Source organism: Dendropsophus ebraccatus, chromosome 2 (genome assembly GCF_027789765.1).
Source record: "Dendropsophus ebraccatus isolate aDenEbr1 chromosome 2, aDenEbr1.pat, whole genome shotgun sequence".
NCBI lineage: Eukaryota > Metazoa > Chordata > Amphibia > Anura > Hylidae > Dendropsophus > Dendropsophus ebraccatus.
In genome coordinates this window covers 22,636,882-22,649,796 of record NC_091455.1, presented here as the reverse complement: position 1 = coordinate 22,649,796, position 12,915 = coordinate 22,636,882, and the positions used below count along the sequence as shown (strand labels likewise).

General features: G+C 44.4%; 1 protein-coding gene across 2 annotated transcripts in view; it reads right to left on the bottom strand.

Moving 5' to 3' along the window:
* Positions 1-12,915, bottom strand: part of SAMD12 (sterile alpha motif domain containing 12) — a 402,216-nt gene that overhangs the window by 245,056 nt on the left and 144,245 nt on the right. The window lies entirely within an intron of this gene.

Genomic DNA, 12,915 nt, shown 5'->3' with positions numbered 1-12,915 from the left:
TCTTAAAATAATAATATACACCTGGGAATAAACATAGTCACCAGTAGATTGTATTCAGGCTATTATTCTTAATGGATCCACCACGTTAATGCCACAGTAAATGTTGGTATACCTTTTCGCTGAGGTCGTGAGGTATTTCTCCGAGGTACTGTCTGAACATAGTGTGAACCCAGCTACAAACACTTAGTAGGTTATCAAGAAGTAGTGGAGAGATGCAAACAAGTATGACTGTCATATCAGACTAGTCTGTAGTCTGTTACCATGGAGATTATTTAACGTGATGGCAATGATGGAACAATTTTAGATAGAATTAAAAACATTGTTTGAGTCGCACAAAATTCTTCTTAATTGAAGAAAACTGGGAAAAAAATTGAATAAAAAGTTATCTACTCATCTGCCCCAATTCCCCTGTCCCAGCTGAGCAGTGCCATCTACATTCATCTCTACATGCAGGAAGCATTCACTCAGCCAATCAATGGCAGTACTGGTGACTTACCTGACCCAGTAATTCGGGGAATGGTTGCTTCTCGCATGTCAAGACATAAGCAGGAAATGCTGCACTGTCAGGACTAGGCACCATCAGAATGGAGGCAGTAGTGGAGTAAGTGGGCAGGTGAGTATAACATTTTTTAATAAAATTTTTATGCCAGTCTGAGCGAATGGACAAGAATTTAGTAGAGTAGTAAAAATATTTATAGACGCATGAACATGTACTAGGTAGGTTTCTGGTTGGCCCTTACTCTGGTAGGCCCGAGGCATACCCTTCTGACACCACACCAGTATGGCTGCTATTACTGAACCATCAGAGGTTGTCTAAGTGTGGTGACCCCCGGATGGTATTATAGTGGTGGGACGGCCGGTCACTTGCTAGATGGAAGTGTGACGCCACTCCTGTGGTGGATGGCTGAGATACAACCGGACCTTGAGGTTTTGTCACATGACGCCAGTGCCTGGTGGGCACACAGGGACCCAATCACTTAAAAACCGCCTGTAAAGCTATAGGAATGTGCTGTAGCAGCACCCAGCACACTTCCCAAACATGCTTCTACACCCCCGTCCCTGGAATGTACAGCCCGAAAACTTACTTTACAAACTTGGCGCCCTGTATGTAAATTGCCCCCGAGTAGTCACGGTGTGCGGTGAGCTGCAGCAAATAGTCACGGTCCCCTGGGTGTTCCGGCACATTAATCACGCCCCTTTGGGAGTGATTAGCCTGCATAATTATGGCGACATCACCGAGAGGCACACGTCAGCACGCCTACATTCCTGCTGTGCCGCTCATGCGCAATACAGCGGGTCCGGTCCGTACTGCGCAGGTGCAGAAAGCCTCAAACTCATTGATGGAGATCCGGAAATGAGTTGAAGGCTATTTTGCACCTGCGCAGTACGGTGCAGACCGGAACACCCAGGGGACCATGACTACTGGCCGCAGCTCACCGCCCATTACTTGGGGGCAATTTACATACAGGGCGCCAGGTTTGTAAAGTAAGTTTTCAGGCTGTACATTCCAGGGACGGGGGGTGTAGAAGCATGTTTGGGAAGTGTGCTGGGTGCTGCTACAGTACATTCCCATAGCATTACAGGAGGTTTTTAAGTGATTGGTTCCCTTTAATGTGTAAGGCCGGTTGTACTCTTTTTTCCCCTGTGGTCAGTGTCCTGCCGGGTTGCTACCGGGTCCTTTAGGATAGTGTAGTCACAGATGATGTAGACACAGATGGCCAGAGCTGTGTAATGACCCTCCTGAGTAATAGTAGGACCCGCCACCCACAGAAAGGGGAGATGTCCCAAGGTTGCAGTGTATATGCTGAGTAGGCGGTAGTGAATAATCACAGACTCCGTGGATAATGTTGACTTGTTTTACTATGGGCAAAGGTGAAACAGGTAATACAGATGAGCTGGGATATACACTTGATAAAGTTCCAATAAATACTTAAACATAGAACCACCAGATCTGTGTGATAAGTGCTGAGTAGGATGTAGCAGTGTTGGTAGAGCTGTACTGAGGTAGCGTAGTAGAGAGGAGGGTGCCGTGAGAGACTCAACCCATGTAGTTATGTGCTCTTCCGGGATGTTGGAGTGTATAGAAGAATACTTTTAGAAGAAGAAGAAGAATGAGAAAACCTGTGCCTGTGTATTGAACTTTCTATAGTCTTCACGCCGCCTTATGCCCACTAGCGTTGGCTGAACCGTACTAAAGGGTGACACAGGCCCCAGACCTTGTTACCTGGGATGAGCAGAGTGCTGAGGGTTTCTTGGCTGACACTCGCACTGCGAGATGGAGTTTCTAGACTTTTACAGTAGCTTTGCTCCACCCGGATCAGTTCCTAGCTCTTTGGCTTTTTAGTGGATACTGTCCTGCACTGTTGTTTCTCCTAGTCCACGGCGTGGGTTGAGGTGATCTGCTGGCTAGTCCTCTCCTGAGAGGTTTAACACTGCATCCTACAAAGTGTAGGCACTGAGAGAGAAGTTTGTAACAGAGCACTTCAATACATAATATAGCGACATCTATTGGTCATCTCTTAATACTACTATGGCTACAATAAGACCACAAAAAGTACAGATATTTGCGAAGGGTGTAAACAACAGTAACACCCCTAGTGGGATACCACATAAGGGCTTTAGTTAGTCTGAGAAGGCTGGGTGACAATGGAAGTTATACTGCATTGTAAATACAAGACCTCATTGTGTTCCATGCAACCATCTGAACATAGCCAAAGGGCTGAGAAGAGCTTTCCGAAGAAAGAGTGCAAGTCAACAACCTGGCATATTGAAGATCCATAAGACTGGTCAATCCACTCTAATTATAAGAAAATTCAATTATTTTGAAATGCGTTTGTCTTAAGTGGATTAAACTAATGAAGTCACAAAAATTTTCAGCCAATGTTTGATCTTACTACCAACAGCAAAGAAGCTCCCACACCAAGGAGAAAGCCTTATCTACTGTATATCATAAAAGAAACCCCTAACAAAGGGGGCGAGGGTTCAGAAAATGGCAATAGATAAAAAAAAATGTCCAAAAACAGCACCACCCCTGTCCATAGGTTTTTTGGTATTACAACACGGCTCCAATCACTTAAATACTGACAAGAGAACAGGAGTGGTGCTGTTTCTGGAAGAAAGTGGTCATGTTTCCTCAATTATGGAGTACCCCTTTAATGTAATGATCAGAACATAGAAAGTTACTGTAATAAGGGAGCACCAATACTGCCCCTTTAAATTTGGAAAGGTTCCTCTTCATTTTCTTCATGTTCCTACAGTCTCCCCGGACGATGAAAACCACATTTCATCCATCACTTCCAAGCTTCTTTTATGGCAGGGTCAACATTATAATTAATTTCTTGAACTTTATGTCCTCGTTTACACTTCTAAGATTTTCTGTACGCGGTTTTAGTGCTTTGGCACAATGTGGCCGTATTTTAAATGTCAGCTTTATTTCATGCTCTATGTCAGCTACTTGTTTAGTGTCTATAAATGTCACTCTGTGTCATTTGTCCAGCTTCTTTTTTTGCCTTTTCCTCCTTCCCAGTCGGGTTCGGTTTGCACTCCAGAGGCCGTCGGGAGATGTTTATGTAATACGCTCGGGTGCAAATATATATGTATTTTTTATTATTATTTTTTTTATGTATTTAGATTGGCGGTGATATAACGGCTGTAGAGTTTGGGCAAAGAGTGAGATTAAGGTTTTTCATGTTTACTCGTCAGATTTTAGTTCTTATCTGACCAGGACTATGGAGGAAATATCAGAGGAATATGTGCTGCTTAGATGGTATCAAATCTTAAAGGGCTTACCAGGATGTAGACCATTGATGACTGATTGGTGGGGGTCCGACATCCAACACTCCTAACACTTTATTGTGTGCATGAGTGGCAGCACCCACTTACTGGCATTCCTGTTGATCCTAAAATGAAGGCTGCTCTGTACAGCGCTACAATGTATTTTCCTACAGTGGGATGCTCATGGCCACCCACTATGCATGGTACTAAAACACAGCTCCATTAGGTAACGTACACTATAAAGGTTACTTCATATAAAATCACATTGAGGGACAGTATAGTTCAGTAATTTTTTTTTATTCTGCTGTATTCTGATAGCTCCACTATGTTATACATGTATGTAATATAACCTAGAAATACAGTCATATAGTCTTAACACTCTCTCATGCCAAGTCAAAGTCACATTTCTAATTTAAGCCTTCGGGATCTGCAAAAGCTTCTGGTTTATACTTACAGTAACTATAGATATATGGAGAGCATTTTCCAGTATGACCTTGCGAAGATCACTGCCTGTAGGCATCTCATCTGTGGTTGGCAATGAGCATGGCATTTACAGCAATCCAGATACTGTACATTCAGGAGACCAACTAGAAATATAATTTCTCCTAAAGAAGTTAAGGTCATACACAAGCTTGAAATGCATTTTAGTTATGTTCCAGGCTTAGAAACCTACAGGCTCATCCACTTTTTCATCTTATAGACTAAACTTCTGGACCATGCCACCAGCTATTGTCTATCTGTCTGATGGAAGCAGCTTAAGAAACCATGGCCATAGGTGCAAACACCTAGGGAGCAGGCATGGCAACCATGGGGCCCATGTCAATGCATAGGTGAAGTGTGGATAATGGAAAGAGTGAGTGACAAATGTAAATCAGAATAAGACCAAGGAAATGAATTTCTGAAGATGGTCAAGGTACATCTAGGCCCCATTCAACTTATATTATTGGGTCCATATTGTAAAAAAAAATAGTCACCAATCTACCTTGACCATTTCTAGATACAGAAGTTCTAGGTTACTGCCCAGTCCATGGTTATGTGAACCTTAGTTATAGATCTACATCATAACTCCATTATCACAAGACCTCACATCAATGCCTCAAGTTACCAGCATCAAAAAACATTTTTAGAAGTTAGTTTCTGGTTACAGTTACTCATACAAGTCCTACAAGTCGCTTTTAGGCCTGTCATTGTGGCTTGTACATGCTATTCCCATAGTCACCTCTTTTATAAAACTTTTATGCCTACTCCAACCACACCAAAGAACATCTACACGGTGGCCTCCTATTCATCTCAGCAACTTTTTTCGTCAAGGTTTTTCGTAATCCATGACCCATTGTATCCAATCATATTGAGAGGAACCAATGTAGTCTATTAGGTCCAGCCATGGTGTCCATTGTGAAGAGATGGATCCGCTGATGCAAATGTGAACACATCTAAACATAAGGTATCTGTCATGGCAGTGATCCCCAATTTGTGGCTCTTGAGCTGTTGCCACAGGTTGGGGATCAATTTTGTTAAAGGGCTTATCCATATAGTAGGGGGTAACTACATGATTCTTAGTACTGCAGTCATAATTAATCACAGTGAAGAAGGATTTACATGGCTGGGCTCTGACCATTAGGAATTACATGGCTGGGCTCTGACCATTAGGAATTACATGGCTGGGCTCTGACCATTAGGAATTACATGGCTGGGCTCTGACCATTAGGAATTACATGGCTGGGCTCTGACCATTAGGAATTACATGGCTGGGCTCTGACCATTAGGAATTACATGGCTGGGATCTGACCATTAGGAATTACATGGCTGGGCTCTGACCATTAGGAATTACATGGCTGGGATCTGACCATTAGGAATTACATGGCTGGGATCTGACCATTAGGAATTACATGGCTGGGATCTGACCATTAGGAATTACATGGCTGGGATCTGACCATTAGGAATTACATGGCTGGGATCTGACCATTAGGAATTACATGGCTGGGCTCTGACCATTAGGAATTACATGGCTGATCACAACCATTAGTGCTGTGAATCACAGGTGTCCTCCAGCAGGCGCTGGTTGTAATGGTGGAGCTGGAGGAGAAATGACAGGCTCCTCTTGTTGTCAGCACTTGAATTAGGATTGATCCCAGAAAGGTAGGAATTATGTGAGTGGGAGTTTTCTTTGATCCCAACCATTATTGGTATCAATCACAACCATTCTCCATCTGATTACCATCACAGTGTTGAAAAGACTGGAAAGGTTTTTCCAAATTAAACATACCTGTCACCTATCCAAATGATAGGGGACAAATATGGAATCGCGGGGGGGTCTCCGACCTCCATGACTCCTCCCAGGATCTATGTACATCTCTATGGGTGTACATCTCTACGGAGCCACGGGAGAGTACAACACTCTGCTTTCTGGTGGCTCCATAGAGAATAAATGGAGGTGCGGGTCACATGCCGGCGGCTTCATTCATATCAAAGGAGCAGAGGTGCCGATGTAGAGGTCCCCAGGGAGCACTAAGGTCAGACTCCCTTCCCCTTGCGCAATCTCATATCTGTTGCCTATTCTGTGGATAGGGTACAAGTATGTTTAAAGCAAATGTACCAGTGGTACATCGTATTTTTGTAGTCCCCATGAAAAGACCGGCACCAGCACAGGGATGCCGATGCCGTGGCCCTTCTTTTGAACCACAGCTCGATTCCTGCGCACAGCACCAGTCTATTACTGAGGCCTAAAGTACAGGAGGTGGTCTGGCTCGACCACAGTGGAGGGAAACCCCTACCCCTCGAAGACGTGGCTCTAATGGAGCTGCGTCATAAAGAGGAGGGGGTTTCCTCCCACTGCGAGCGCCCCCCCCCCCCCACACACACACACAAAAAAAAGGACCACGGCAGCGGCATCCCTGTGGCGGCACCGCTCTATTTATGGTTAAAGCAGAAAAGGGATGTACTTCTGGTACACTTGTTTTAAATCGGGAAAACCCCTTTAATTTTTAATATCTAATTGCTGTAAAAATCTGTAGCCAAATAGTTAATGTTACGGCTCATTTTTATGGTCCGTCTAAAAACGTCCATCAGCCGCAAAGATTTTCACCAATATTAGCAACAAAAAGCAGGCAGAGCGGTCCGGCGGTAGATATAATAATAATGGCGAGTCATTGAAAGGCTGTCATTTAGCAAAATAAAAGATGCACTTCAACTCCCGGGGTTTTGGGGATGAAAACAAATTGTCATCTGAGTTGGGACAAAGTACACCTGTCAAATCGAAAAGGCTGCTTTTCTTAGAAGACAGACAATGCGCGGATGACACTGACTACTCTTACCATTCCTAATGCATCTAAATTCCCCCGCACAGCAGGTAGAATATCGCTTATAATGGACTTGTTGGCTGCTAATTTATGTCGGATCGGATAAAAGAGACACTGTAAAATAAACACGTACAACGCAGACAGGGGCCTATTAAAACTGTGAAAAAATGCAAAACATATGCCGGGCAGGTTCGGTGAGGATTCATGGAGTTTGACTTGTGCAGACGACATCTGAATTTTATTGGAACGTATAGGAGTTGGAGGCTGTTTGTTTAGAAGAAAGTAATCATGCGGTGACCCCCCCGGGAAGGAAGCAGACGGTGCTGCCAGGGCCAGCTGGTAGTTATAGTCCATCCTACTGTGTACAGTGGTGAGAGTGGAGTTCATCCCTTGGGGACACCAAAAAACTATAAATGAGAGGGCTACCCTGCAAATGTAAGTCTTCAAAGAGGTTATCGAGGCTTTGGAAAAACATGGCCATTTCTGGCTTTGCATCTCAGTTCCATTGAAGTGAATGGAGCTGAATTGTAATACCGCACACAACCTAAGGATAAGGGTGGCGCTACACAACCTAAGGATAAGGGTGGTGCTGTTTTTGTAACAAAGTCACTGTATTTTTCTAATCTTTAATAAACCCCATTCAATCACCTGGCTCACCTCCTAGTTTACAATGTCCTGGCTGGTGGTATACAGGAGGCCATTGGAAGTTCAAGTGCAGTTAAAAAAACCAAGACAACAGGTCTCGAATTGCATCAGAACAGGTAATTTTTCCTTGAAAAAAAAAACCAACAACTTGAACCACTTAAACAATTCCAACAGAGCAGGCGATGGCAGGTTGTGGCTGGTAAGTAGGAGTTAGGGGGCATTCACTTGTTCCGTGAATATGGTCTGTGCACGGAGAAGCTACAGATCGGATTGATGGACCTCCCCTTTAGGGAGGTGCTAACCAATCAAAACAAGCCTTGAATAATTGTTTATCAGTGAAGTAGCGGCATAGATTACAAGAATCCTCATATACCTAGGATGAGCTGAGTGATTATACAATATAGGAACTCATACTGACCGTCTCAAATATCATAAAACAAGAGCAACTCGGGAAGGTATAGAGATATACTGTGCTGCTCTTCCTAAAGACAAGACAAGAGATTATTCAGGTGTTCTATAAGTCAATTTTCTGTTTGTTTGGGGTTTTTTTTGTGAGATTTGCACGAAAACTCTGGTTTTGTGTAGTCATTGCAATTGTTACAGTGATTTTGGGATAATTCTGCACGAAAAAAAAAATACCCATCAGCAATTGTAAATACAGACTTGGATATAAGTGATGCTTAAAGCTGAGGAGTGGCCGTGGTTTGGCTAAAATGCAGTTGCACATTGCTCAGACCCCGGCCGCTGTGTGTGGCCTCAACCCAACTAAACCGGGAATCTCAAGTACATTTAGGAAATTGCAAAACACATGGTTCAAAAGTCAGGACTACGCGGCTAAAAATTTGTTTCACAAACCTACAGCAATTTATGTATGTGTGGTGTTGATGGTGCAGTCTACTATCATGAGGAGAACAGGCATTACACTACCATGAGGAGTACAGGCAGTCTACTACCATGAGGAGTACGGGTAGTACACTACTGTGAAGAGTACAGGCTGTCCACTATCATGAGGAGTACAGGCAGCACACTACCACTAGGAGTACAGGCAGCACGCTACCACTAGGAGTACAGGCAGTATACTACCACTAGGAGTACAGGCAGTATACTACCACTAGGAGTACAGGCAGTACACTACCATGAAGAGTACGGGTAGTACACTACTGTGAAGAGTACAGGCTGTCAACTATCATGAGGAGTACAGGCAGCACACTACCACTAGGAGTACAGGCCGTACACTACCACTAGGAGTGCAGGCAGCACGCTACCACTAGGAGTACAGGCAGTACACTACCACTAGGAGTACAGGCAGCACGCTACCACTAGGTGTACAGGCAGTATACTACCACTAGGAGTACAGGCAGTATACTACCACTAGGAGTACAGGCAGTACACTACCACTAGGAGTACAGGCAGTACACTACCATGAGGAGTACGGGTAGTACACTACTGTGAAGAGTACAGGCTGTCAACTATCATGAGGAGTACAGGCAGCACACTACCACTAGGAGTACAGGCTGTACACTACCACTAGGAGTGCAGGCAGCACGCTACCACTAGGAGTACAGGCAGTACACTACCACTAGGAGTACAGGCAGCACGCTACCACTAGGTGTACAGGCAGCACGCTACCACTAGGAGTACAGGCAGTACGCTACCACTAGGAGTACAGGCAGCACGCTACCACTAGGAGTACAGGCAGAACGCTACCACTAGGAGTACAGGCAGCACGCTACCACTAGGAGTACAGGCAGCACGCTACCACTAGGAGTACAGGCAGCACGCTACCACTAGGAGTACAGGCAGCACACTACCACTACGAGTACAGGCAGTACACTACCACTAGGAGTACAGGCAGCACACTAACACTAGGAGTACAGGCAGTACACTACCACTACGAGTACAGGCAGTACACTACCACTAGGAGTACAGGCAGCACACTACCACTAGGAGTAGAGGCAGTACACTACCACTAGAAGTACAGTCACCACACTACCACTAGAAGTACAGTCACCACGCTACCACTAGAAGTACAGGCAGCACGCTACCACTAGGAGTACAGGCAGTACGCTACCACTAGGAGTACAGGCAGTACACTACCACTAGGAGTACAGGCAGCACGCTACCACAAGGAGTACAGGCAGTACGCTACCACTAGGAGTACAGGCAGCACGCTACCACTAGAAGTACAGGCAGTACGCTACCACTAGAAGTACAGGCAGCACGCTACCACTAGGAGTACTGTACAGGCAGCACGCTACCACTAGGAGTACAGGCAGTACGCTACCACTAGGAGTACAGGCAGTACGCTACCACTAGGAGTACAGGCAGTACGCTACCACTAGAAGTACAGGCAGCACTCTACCACTAGGAGTACTGTACAGGCAGCACGCTACCACTAGGAGTACAGGCAGTACGCTACCACTAGGAGTACAGGCAAATCTCCTAGAAAATTGATAGCTCACACAAAATATACTAAACAATATAAACTTTATTATTAATTCATGTGAAGTTCATAAAAACACACATATGACTTTCAAGACATACAAACAGATTTTGGCAGGTGACATAGGCAGACCACAGAGATCACCCGGACAGGGATAAATAGTAAAAAGAAGCACGGTATATTTAGTCAGCGGTCCAACCATAAAGTGCAGTTACTACAAAGTGCATAATGCCACGGATACAATATCCAATGAATAAATATGCAGCAGCAATCAGGGTATGTATTAAGGTACAAGAATACTAGGGCGATGTATACATGTAAACACTCCAACAACTGAACGGCTGCTACTACATATGTACAAAGTGGGGGCAACAGTGCCTAACCAGCTTCTCAAAGGAAATCACAGGCTAATGCCCAGTATACCTTAAGTCCAGGGACAGCGTGGTCCTCCTCCTTCCCCAACGCACGTTTCGCGTTCGCTTGATCACGGGGCGTGGCTACACTCACTACCCTCCCAGTTTATATACACATCAGCCGTGCTTCCATCATTGGACGCTTCCGTCATGCGTCCCGCGTCATCACGCCACTGACGTAGCGCCGCTCCGTTCGTCCGCCCACCCCCAGTGACGTAGTCACATGACGGTGGGACACACAAACATCAAGGCGACGCGTTGCCATGGTGCGACGTACGCTCGACGCACTGAGTTCAGCGTCCCATGTAAGAACGGCTGATGAAACCCACCTAGGTGTGTGACTAAAATGAATGAGAAGCAGGTTATCATTGCCGAGTCTAGGTATATAGTATATATTGGGAGAATGTAGTAGAAATGGGCATGTACATTGAAAATAATAAGAGTGAAAACCATATAGTGCAATTGTTGAATATAAATATGTGTATAAATTTCATCAAAACAACTACAAATATATATAGAAAAGATATATATATAAATATAATTGAAAGTATTAGTGAATAATAAAACAATATATATATATATAATAAGTAATATAAACAAAAATATCAGAATTGTGACATGTGAATGTGTAATTAATGAAATATATAAATACATATAAATGAATAAAAAAAAATTTTTATATAAAAATAAAAATAATGAATGCAGAATATGTGTGCATAAAAATATGAAACTGCAGTATATACACTGCAGTATATGAAACTACAATATGTGTACAAGTGAAAACCGAATAGCATGAATCGTTTATATGTGCCCATGTGACGGAAAATACATAACAAGTGCCAAATATGGAAAGTGCTGAAAAATAAATAGAAGAAAAATATATATACCCCCCCCCCCACCCCCCACCCCCCCCCCCCCCCGCCCACTAAACAGTGATCCAACATACCCATACCACTCCCAATGTACCAACAATAGAGACATGAAAAACCACATATACAGGCAGTCCAACACTCTATATTTAAATTTTCTTCTGAATTCAAGACATCAGCTTCTCGTTCGCTTAGGCGGGCAAAGGACAATTGAGGGCAGAAAAGGCATCAACAATCTAGAAACATAATAAAAAAAATATTAAAATCATGAATATAAAAGCAAAAACAAACAACAAGAGTAGTACCAACATCATATGGACTACCTATGATCTACAGGAAGGGGGCAAAACTCAGGACTTCATTTAATCCTTTTGGGCGTATACAGTCAATCTTTGTAATCCATCGGGTTTCCAGTTGGGCCAATCGCTTCTTCCAATCTCCTCCTCGGTTTCCTATGTATATCTTATCTATTCCACGAATCTTCAATCCACTTGGGTCGCACTGATGTACTATCTTAAAATGTCTTGGTATCGGTTTCAATGTAGTCAGGTCATCCTCTTCTCTGGCTCTCACAATATCATGAACGTGTTCTCTCACGCGGATCTTTAATTGTCGTGAGGTTAGTCCCACATAAATTAAGTCACAGGGGCATTTGGCATAATAGATAACCCCTTCTGATTTACAGTCAATGTGTTGAGTAATTTTAAATGTCTTGGAACCATCACTTGATGTAAATTCCTCCGCTTTCTCCACATTAGGGCATGCGACACACCTACCACAAGGTGAGCAACCCCATTTGGGTCCCTTGGATCCAAAAACATACTAGGAGTACAGGCAGCACGCTACCACTAGAAGTACAGGCAGCACGCTACCACTAGGAGTACAGGCAGCACGCTACCACTAGGAGTACAGGCAGCACGCTACCACTAGGAGTACAGGCAGTACACTACCACTAGGAGTACAGGCAGTACGCTACCACTAGGAGTACAGTCACCACGCTACCACTAGAAGTACAGGCAGCACTCTACCACTAGGAGTACTGTACAGGCAGCACGCTACCACTAGGAGTACAGGCAGTATGCTACCACTAGGAGTACAGGCAGCACGCTACCACTAGAAGTACAGGCAGTACGCTACCACTAGGAGTACAGGCAGCACGCTACCACTAGGAGTACAGGCAGTACACTACCACTAGGAGTACAGGCAGTACGCTACCAATAGGAGTACAGGCAGTACGCTACCACTAGAAGTACAGGCAGCACGCTACCACTAGGAGTACTGTACAGGCAGCATGCTACCACTAGGAGTACAGGCAGTACGCTACCACTAGAAGTACAGGCAGTACGCTACCACTAGGAGTACAGGCAGTAAACTACCACTAGGAGTACAGGCAGTACGCTACCACTAGAAGTACAGGCAGCACGCTACCACTAGGAGTACAGGCAGCACGCTACCACTAGGAGTACAGGCAG